Source organism: Sorex araneus, chromosome 11, assembly GCF_027595985.1.
Source record: "Sorex araneus isolate mSorAra2 chromosome 11, mSorAra2.pri, whole genome shotgun sequence".
NCBI classification, from domain to species: Eukaryota; Metazoa; Chordata; class Mammalia; order Eulipotyphla; family Soricidae; genus Sorex; species Sorex araneus.
The window spans coordinates 14,089,572-14,097,776 of record NC_073312.1 but is presented as its reverse complement, the minus strand read 5'-3'; the positions used below and the strand labels follow the sequence as shown (position 1 = coordinate 14,097,776).

The following is an 8,205-nucleotide window of genomic DNA, read 5'->3' as shown; positions in this document are numbered from 1 at the left end:
AGAGCTCTCATTTGTGCTTGTGCCAACAATGATATTTGTTCTGAGTGTTTACCCATTTTACTAACAGGACTTTATTCTTTTTTTTTCCTATGAGATTCTCCCATTCTAAGAATTCCAGTCTTTTCTTTGTCGTCCCACAAATGAATTCTCATTTTTGCTCAGTTGCTGCCATTTCTAGGTATGTCAATCCACAGACACCTAGCCACTCAACCTGTCCCTTATCTATTCATTTGACACATATTTATTAAACACTTACTATGAACTAGGTACTCAATTGGGTGATTATCTAGGAATTGAGTGGTGAGTCTGTAATATTTCTTCTGGGAGACTATAGTCCTTTGAGGAATATAGACAAATAGACTATTATAATGCAATGTCAGGTCAGTACAAAGCTCGTTGGGAGCCCAGCAGAAGGAAAACTGGACAGAAGAGGCAGAGACAGATTCCCTAAGAAAATACTACCAAGGCTAGATCCTCAAGAATAAGTAAAAAGAAAGAGGGAAGTATAAATTTTTTTCAGGAGAAAAAAAATCTCACAAGGGTACCTGCGACTTTGCTGAACAAAGGAAAACTCATCTTGCCAATTTTCACTGAATTTTCACCTGAAAAGAACAGAAGTTGATAGGCAGAGAGATCTTAATAACTTAGAACAGATTGTTTTAACTTTGGGGGGCCCTGGTTCCTCCTTGCAACAGGAGTGAAATACTTATTCTTTTTTTGCATTGTTTTAATTTTTATAGTTGTTCATAGTGATGTATTACGTTCAATATTTCAACACCAGTTCCCCACCATTACACCTTCCCACACCATGATCTCCAATTTTCCCAACCACCATCCAAGCTTGCCCCAATAACAGGCCCTCAGTGATTTATTTTATATTGCTCGTAATGATTAATTCACTGACAGTGATTAGAAAAGAGTTCCTTAGAAGAAAGTGTATGAATATTGTTGTATCTCACCCTGGAGCCATTAAGCCCTTGTAAAAGAGATTACTAACATGTTACTACAGGTTAAGACTTGTGTGTTAATATTTTCTTAATCAAGACTGGTTGTCTTCTACTTTACATCCCATCCAATGTGGTGTGCTACTCCTGGTCTATTAGTGGTGTAGAGTATGAGATGCTGCTTCAGGAATTCTAAAATTCTGATGGGGTGATACAGCTGGAGTTAAAATTTTAACTAGATGGTGACTTTGGGGTCTGGAAGCAGCTTCTTGATCTTTTTCGAGATTTCTTTATGAGTCTCTGGACCATGGCTGGTTAATGAGCCTTTATAGTACCAGAGGCTGTCTGTGGGTGTGACTGCCAGGCTCCTGGGAAGGATGGGAATGGGGGAAGGTTGCCTATCCGAAACTCCAATGGAGCCTGGAGATTTCAGTCACAAAATCCACACACCTGAGTTTTTCAACAGATTCATTCCTGAACGGTACTCATCTGTGCCTGTGGAGTCCGGCCGTGAACAAGGCAGTGATTGGGTTCTGGAGGTTTTCAGCTACCCAGGCTCTGTTTGGGCAGGTGGAGGCTCACCCGCCCCCTTCCAGGGTGCTGGATATAAGACTCAGCATGGCAAGGAGTCTGGAGCATGGCAGACTTGCTTATCTCTTTTAAGATATTTTTATGAGTCTCTCCAAAATCATTATTATTATTATTATTATTATTATTATTATTATTATTATTTTGCTTTTTGAGTCACACCTGGCATTGCACAGGGGTTACTCCTGGCTCTGCACTCAGGAATTACTCCTGGCGGTGCTTGGGGGACCATAAGGGATGCTGGGGATTGAACTTGGGTTGGCCGCGTGCAAGGCAAATGCCCTAGCCGCTGTACTATCGCTCTAGCCCCCCAAAATTATTCTTTAAAAAAATTTTTTAAATTGCAACTGAAGAGATAGTCCAGCAAATATAAGGCACTACTTACCTTGCATGCGGCTGACTTGGGTTTGATCCCCAGGACTCCAAGTGGCTCCAAGAGTGATCCTTGAGCACAGAACTAGGAGTAATTACTGAGCACTGCCAGGTATGCCTCCAAAACAAACAGAAAATGCTTTTAATTCAGTTATAATAGCTTACAATAGTAATGCAGTTGTTATTTTATAGTTGCAAATTGCTATACATCTCCCTCCATGAGTGTTTCAAGCTCTCTCCACCATTATCATTCTCACCCTCCTCTGGAGTTGGAAGGATTGAATGGATCGGAGACAAAGGCCCCAGCATAAGAGAAACGTTCACAAATGGCGGCTTTTATTACTATAAAAAGCACAATGCCAATCACGCATGGTTCGTAAGGGCGGAGGTGGGTATGGGATGAGATCTCTCCAAGCTTTTTTTTTTTTTTAATAAAGTAAGGACAAATAAACAAACACACCCAGGAGAGTCTGAGTCACAGGTCTGGGATGGGTCACTAGCGTCTGGGTTTTTCTAAACGTTCCATCGTGAATTCTGATATTAACCACGGCTGTGAAATTGCTGCTTAGTTTCTTGCTTAGTGCAGCCTCTTCATGGAAACCACAACTGAGAACCTAGGAGCCATGATTTAAAGTCACTGCTAAAAAGCATTGGTTCAACATTCTGATGCAGGAACCAGCCTCCCTGTGTAATTGAGGCGGACTTCTGACGCAGGGAAAGTGGAGCTACAGAATTTCTCAGGCTCTTCGAAACACGGTCTGCAAAAAAATGTCCGGTTGAGTCAAAGTGGAATTTAGCTGTCATATTTCTCTTGACTGACCAACAAAACCCCTCAGTAATTGATCGAGTGAATTAGTAACTCATTTCATGCCGCAGCTTAAACTTCCTAGAGTTCACAGTGCTTGCTGAAGAGAGACAACTGGCAGTAGAATTCCCAACATAACCAGAAAAGAAGAGCTTCCATAGACCAGTGCACGGTCTGAAATTTAAGTTATTTGGGCTGAAATTCTTCAGAGTATGTTTGTGAACTGTCCCTGAATGGTGGGTTGCTGGCTGTTAGGTTGACTCTTACTCCTTCCTCAGAAGACACTAGGTTGAAGTAAGACTGAAGTTTGGATTTGTCTAGAGTTGAAGGGATAGTCATTACTTATTAAATGCTGGGAAAATCTCAGGAATAAGCAAGCCTTCATAGCTAGAGGTAGTTTTGCTGCTCTGGAGTTAGACTGAAAGAGTGATTCTTCTTTTTTTTTTTTCTTTTTGGATCACACCTATAGATGCACAGGGGTTACTCCTGCCTCTGCACTCAGGAATTACTCCTGGTGGTGTTCAGGGAACCATATGGGATGCTGAGAATTAAATCCTAGTTGGCCAAATGCAAGGCAAACACCCTACCTGCTGTGCTATCACTCCAGCCCCCGAGAGTGAATATCCTTGATTTGGTCTGAATCATTTTAGGAAAGAATAAGCCTCATCTGTAACTCTCCAAATATGGTCTAAGGTCCTCATATCTCTTCATTCTCAGCAAAGGAAAACAAATAATCAACTGCTTCCTTTTCAGCAGGTCCGACTTTAGGGGGGAGAAACTCCAAATAATAATAGTGAGGGGTTTTTTGTTGAAATATTGAATGTAATCAAAGTAAAGTGAAAGTAAAGTGAAATTTATCAGTTACACAGGTGGGGTGGGGGGCTGGGGAGGTGGGAGTGGGGGGCTGGGGAGGTGGGGTGGGGATGGGGGGAGGTATACTGTGATTCTTGGTGGTGGAATATGTGCACTGGTGAAGGAATGGGTGTTCGAGCATTGTATAACTGAGACTTAAACCTGAAAGCTTTGTGACTTTCCACATGGTGATTCAATAAAAGAATAAATTTATATATATATATATATATTATATATATATGATCTAAGGAACCAGCCTGAGAAGCACCTGGAGGAGTTTATGAAATAAGCAGATTCTGGCCACCATCCGAGCCTCATTAGTCTTGGACTTCTGGGGATGGATACCCAAGCTCCCAGGTCATTTTACAGTCACGACCTCCTATAAAAAGTGGGGAAATCTGGTGCATATTCTGCCTGAGCCCATGTGCTGCTTGTGCCTACATGACCAAGCACATACGGAGCCCAAACACATGTACTGCCCTCATCTCCCCTTTTGAGATGTGTATTTTCATAGCTTCCATATCTAAGGCCAGCGTGTGTGTAGGGAGAAGCCCGTGTTTTCTCTTGAGTATATTTCTCTCTCTCTCTCTCTCTCTCTCTCTCTCTCTCTCTTTCTCTCTCTTTCTCTCCCTCCCTCCCTCCCTACCCCCATCACTTTCTCTTCCTCGTTCACCTTCCTAAAACCCTTCAAATAAAATGTTTTTCTTCCCCAAAAAAGTAGAAAATCTCTTTATGTCACTCTCATTTTGTTACAATATTTCTGTATTTAGATTGAGGTGTGGGGAAAGGATGAATAAAGGAAGGGATGACAACTCAAAGCAACCCACTTCTTCCCCCATGCCCTTGACTCATTGCATTTTAATTCCTTTGTCCATGAACAGCACTAATAAATATAGCAATTGGAGAATTATAATTCTCCTTCTTTAAAAAAACAAATAAAAGGGGATCATCTCCAAGATAATTTCACCATGAAAATTGAAACAGGGGCTAGAAAAATAGTATAGAGGGCGGATTCTTGCTTGCCTTGCACGTGGCCAATCCGAGTTTGGTCCCCGGCATCCTATATGGCCCCCCAAGTACCACCAGGAGTGATTCCTGAGCTCAGAGTTCGGAGCAACCCCTGAGCATTGTTGGGTGTGCTCTTCCTCTCTAAAAAGAAACAACCCCGTCAAAAAATGAACCAAAGATCCGAGTAGACAATTCTCCCAAGAAGGCACATAGAAGGACAAAAGACATTTGAAGAGAGTTTATCACCATTTTACCACAAGATGCAAATCAAACCACAGTTAAATACCACTTCACACCTATGAAAATCACCTATACCCAAAAGTTCAGTAACAGCAAATGCTGGCCAGGGTGTGGAGAAAGAGGAACCCTAGTACACTTGGTAAAAAAAGAAATTCAGTAGCGTCTTTGGAAAACAGTATGCAAATTCCCTTAAAATTTTAAAGTATGGGTGAGCAGTAGCGTAGCATTTGCCTTTCATGCAGCCCACCCAGGGTCAATATCTGTGCCCTGTACTTTTAAAATGCAAATTTGGAGCCAGATCAATAGTTCAGAGGGTAGGGCACTTGCCTTGCATATGACCAACCTGGGTTTGATCCCTAGCACCTCTTATGGGCCCTGAGCCCACCAAGAATGATTCCTGAGCGTAGAGCCAGGAGCAAGCCCTTAGCTCCCCCCACCCCAAATAAATAAATAAAATAAAAATTTGGGGGGACTGTAGAAACAGCACAAGGGCTAGAGCATTTTCCTTGCATACAACTTACCCTCAGTGCTACAAAGGTCTCCCAAGCACTGCTGAGTGTGGACCACACATCCTTTTCACCGTATCACTGTCATCCGTTGCTCATCGATTTGCTCCAGCAGGTACCAGTAACGTCTCCATTGTGAGACTTGTAACTGTTTTTGGCATATCGAATACACCACAGGTAGCTTGCCAGGATTTGCCGTGGGGGTGGGATACTCTCGGTAGCTTTCTGGGCTCTCCGAGAGGAGTGGAGGAATCGAACCCGGGTCGGCCTACCTGCTGTGCTATCACTCCACCCACACATCCTATTAAATTAATTAAAGGCAAATTATATACAATTCATTTTCTATAGAAAGGATCTTTAACGCAGTTCAACATTCCCAGCTAGTTGTGTGTGTGTGTGTGTGTGTGTGTGTGTGTGTGTGTTTGTTTGTTTGTTTGTTTGACCGCACACTCACATGTGGTGTGGTGTCTGGATTTTACTCAGAGGGGGGAAGAATAGTCCCCTACTTGGTGAGCCATCTATTCTTAAGGATAAATAAGATGATTCAGAGGTTGCCAGGAAACAGGCAGGTATCACTCAAGCCCTTAATATATCATTGCAAAGTTGCAATAATTCCCATCTAAAGCAGCTACCAAGAAAAGGGCAGGGCGGGGTCGTGGGGAGGAGGAACAACAGAATATGTTCCCCAAGGCTATTGTATTATCCACATCCAGGAAGCTACTTAAGCCCGTGCTTTCTCAACCAAAGCAAGGTCCACTCTCTTTGACCACTAGCCTGGCCAGATTTTTTTCCCCCTTGCGTTTCTGGCAAATAAATATCTGGCTGTCAAACAAGCAGCTTCCTGCATTTTGGGACAGATCTTTCCTAATATTCTAATCTCTCAGTCTCCAGACATGAGTCCTCAATTGAAGTATAAAGACTTTGTCTCACACTTAAATGATATGCAAGAACCCTCTATTATTGGCCTTAAAATTTCCATCTGGGGCTTCACTCTAAGAAAGGAGACTATTTCCTTTGCAAGCTGAATTCCTTGACACTTTCAAAAGCTTCCAAGAAGATTGATGAAGATTGAGTAACGCATTAAAGAGTCCTGTATACAGCTGCTTGGGTTTCTCACTGGAGAGCTCTTTTGCACTATTCCCCTGACCTAATCCCACAGGTGCCTGTTCAGTTTTTGATTTTGAATAGATTTGTTTCCCAGACCTGGGAGAAAGAGCCACTGGTGACAGAGTTCTTGATGGCCCTGACTATCCTAATAGGAAGTGAGAAAAGACTGGCGAAGAGGGAGGAGAAAAGGAAGGGGGTTGTGGGGAAGGATCCATGACTTAGCTAGCATCTTTGGTGGATAAACTGATGGCTTGGACTGTAATGAGGCCCCATGCTATGCCTCCACCCATTCCTACACTTGATTCACTTGTCGGCTCTGGGGGGGTGAGGGTGGAAGGGTAAGGGGAGTAGTCTCTGGCCTCCAGTACAAGTTGCTTAGTAAAGGCCCACAGTCTGGGTTTGTAGCCATAGTATTTACAAGTGGAGGAAGGTTTCCTCTTGCTTTGTTTGGGAGAACAAAGGACTATAAGACACACAGGGCTAAGGCAACAGGGGAAGAAAATCCAGTTCCACCTGGTTCCTCCCTGAATGGGCTCCCACCCTTTCCTGGGGGCAGGTGGGGCAGTGAGCGCCCCTAACCACAGGCTTGGAAGGGAAAGCCCTAGAGTCACCTGATTCAGCTCTCAGAGGAGCTTCTACCAGGAACCAGAAGGTGCAATGCAGGGAGTTAACTCCTTTGTTCACATGTGCAGAATGCAAACCCTTCAAGGCACTGAGAGGATATGTTCGCCATCATCATCATCATCATCATCATCATCATCATCATCATCATCATCATCATCATCCCGTTGATCATCGATTTTCTCCAGTGGTCTCAGTAATGTCTCCATTCGTCCTAGTCCTGAGATTTTAGAAGCCTCTCTTTACTCGTCCTTCCCAACGATGCCGCATTGGAGGCTCTTTCAGGGTCAGGAGAATGAGACCCATCACTGTTACTGGTTTTGGCATATGAATACACCACGGGGAGCTTGCCAAGCTCTCCCATGAGCATGCCTGTCTGATGTTAAATCAAGTAAATTCATGGGGTGAAATAAAAATATGGAGTGCTTCACAAATTTGCTCCTTGTGCAGGAGCCATGCTAATCTTCCCTGTATCATTCCAATTTTAGTGTATGTGCTGCCGAAGTGAGCACATGTTATGTGGACTTGAAAAAAATGATGACACTAACCTTAGTGGTGACGGTAATAATACTGGCTGCGATTATGTTAATGACAATGAGGATGGTGAGAAATCTCATTTATCGGTACATCACTATGCAGTAGGCACTCACTTATGTGCTTTATAGGAATGATGTTGTTGCATACACACAAGAGGGAGGTGGTGCAAAGCTAAGGTTCTTGTCCAACTCATTCACCTGTTCTCTCTGATGCTTGGTCCACAGAGGTTAGAAAAATGAAATGTTCTCCTTTGCTTGCAAACATCACCTGGGGCTCATAGGCTGTGTTCTTCTGTGTCACGTGAGCTAGGAATTACAGTGGTGTGCCATGAGTGGTCCCTCTGGTCTGATTAGACTTTCTTGCTTCTGGACGGGGCTCTTGTTAAAGTTTCTAACTGGTTAAGGGGGAAACAAAGGGAATGCAAACTGGAGGATTTTTTTTTTTTTGACCAGTGTTTGGAGGCCACCCAAGGATTAATGAGCTCTTCAACCCTAAAGACCCAATGACTCAAGGTCCTAGGAAGTATGCACAGGCAGTAAGAGATTTGGATAAACAGGCAGAGAGGGACAAAGGAAGAAAGCTGGGAGAACCACTGGGATATTGGTCGCTCTTTTATCTGTTTTAA

General features: G+C 43.3%; 1 pseudogene; it reads right to left on the bottom strand.

The window, feature by feature from the left end:
* Positions 1–7,454: 7,454 nt before the first annotated feature.
* On the bottom strand, positions 7,455–7,555 carry LOC129399554 (U6 spliceosomal RNA; annotated as a pseudogene).
* Positions 7,556–8,205: the final 650 nt, after the last annotated feature.